This window comes from Chrysochloris asiatica, unplaced genomic scaffold (genome assembly GCF_000296735.1).
Source record: "Chrysochloris asiatica unplaced genomic scaffold, ChrAsi1.0 scaffold00248, whole genome shotgun sequence".
NCBI lineage: Eukaryota > Metazoa > Chordata > Mammalia > Afrosoricida > Chrysochloridae > Chrysochloris > Chrysochloris asiatica.
The window spans coordinates 3866847-3869101 of NW_006408766.1; the positions used below are offsets into that span (position 1 = coordinate 3866847).

Here is a 2255-nt window from a genome sequence, read left to right on the forward strand (position 1 = left end):
AAAAAAGCTATGTATGAACCTTAACATTATTGCCAATGTAGAGTCTGCAGTTTTTCCTTTCATTTTCTGGGAAGAATAGAAAAATAAGAATTACTTTCTAACTCAAGATCTTTTGAATGGTGGTGTAGCTTTTACTTTGGTTTAAATTTTATTTTATTTGTTAAAGGAGTTAATAACCAATTGTAGAAAACACAATACGAAATATGAATCATCATGATTTGACTGAAAAAAAAATCCTGTTTTAGGGTTTTAACACTTCAATATGAGAGATGTCAATTGTTAAGAAATTAAATATTAGATTTATTTTGAACAAACTCATCTAGCAATGGAGTCCTGGTGTGGTGCTGTTGGCTAATGAGTCAGACTGCAAAGTTGTTTGAACTGCAAGGTCGGTGGTTCAAGCTCATCAGATGCACCTTGGAAACCCTATCTATATAGTGTCATTATGGGTCAGAATCAACTTACGGCACTTAACAACAACAACAACAACAACAACAATCTAGCAATAACAATCACATTGCTACAATTACTTTTTTTCTCTGTAATCATTATTAATATGTACTTTAGAAAAAAAATAAGTCTTTGATGATTATAAATGAGGTTTTAACACTCTAAAAATTTGTTGAAATTGTAATTTAAAAATATATATACCAAAATAATAAAATTGTGTTAATTCTCGATTCTCCATCACATAGAAACTTTTTGCAAGGTCACTTTTTTATGTAAGTACTCATTTTGTTAGTTGTTTTTTTTTATTTGCTATAAATAATTAATGTTGTTAAGAGTAATTGGAAAGGCTGATGAGAAAAAGTACAAATTACATAAACATCAATGATTATCAATATTTAAATATATACTCAATCTTTATGACTCTGATTGAATTAGGAAACTAACCTTGTTAAGTGTTGTGAGTTGGTTCTGACTCATTGCTATCTTATGCACAACAGAAAGAAACATTGCCCGATCCTGCACCAACCACACAATCTTTGTTACTTTTGATCCCATTTCTGCTGCCCCTGTGCCAATCCATTTCACTGGTGTCTTTCTCTTTTTGGATGATCTTCTGTATCACCAAGCATGATGACCTTCTCCAGTGACTGGTCTCTCCTGATAATATGTCTGAAGTTTGAGAGATGGAGTCTCTGGCCCTCTGGCTGATAAGGAATATTTGCATTAGGCAAATCTGCCCAAAACCTCTTGAAGTGTTGAAGAGCAAAAATGTCAGTTTGATGACTAAGATGCACCTGACAGAAGAGATGGTATTTTCAATAATCCCTATACGTGCAAAAGTTAGACAGTGAATAAGTTAGACCATAGAAGATTTAATGCATTTGAGTTATGGTGCTGGATGAGAATATTCAAAGAATCATGGACTGCCAACAGAATAAACAAATATATGTTGGAAGAAGTACAGCCGGAGTGTAACTTGGAATCCAGGATAGCCAACGTTGGTGTCTAATACTTTAGACATATTATTATAGGGGACAAAGTACTGGAGAAGGCTATCATGTTTTGGTAAAATGGAGGGTCAGAAAAAAAGAGGGAGACCTCCAATGAGATTGATTGTCACAGTGACATCAGTGATGGGATCATGAGTAATAACAATTGTGAAGTTGGGCTAGGACCCAACAGTGTTTCATTCTGTTGTGTGTGGGGCCGCTATGAGTTGATACTGACTTGATGGCAACTAACAACAACAAAAACACTTCTTCAAAAACAGATTCGTTTGTTTTCTGGCAGTAATGATAATTTCAATAATCTTCTCTAATACCATAGCTCAACTTCATCAATTCTTCTCCAGTCTTCCTAGTTCATTGTCCAACTTTCTCATGCATATGAGACTATTGAAAATATTATGACTTAGATCAGTCACACCTTAGACCGGAAACTGAAGTATTTGCCACTGAACACATTAAAGAGGTCTTGTGCAGAAGATTTGTCTAATGCAATATGTCCTTTGATTTCTTGACTGCTGCTTCCATGAGTGTTTATAGTGGATCAAAGCAAAATGAAGTCATTGACAACCTGAATTTTTTCTCCACTTATCATGATGTTATGCATTGGTCTATTGGTGAAGATTTTTGTTTTCTTTACATTGAGATGCAACCCATACGAAAAACTATAGTCTTTGATCTTCATCCATAGTGGTTTAAGCACTCTTCATTTTCAGAAAGCAAGGCTGTATCATCTGCATATTGCAGGTTGTTAATAATGCCATGTTACTCTTCATCTTCTTGCATTATTTCTCAGAATAC

The 2255-nt window shown here is 34.2% G+C and overlaps 1 pseudogene; it reads left to right on the forward strand.

The window, feature by feature from the left end:
* LOC102825057 overlaps nt 1–2255 on the forward strand; it is a 114817-nt pseudogene that overhangs the window by 349 nt on the left and 112213 nt on the right.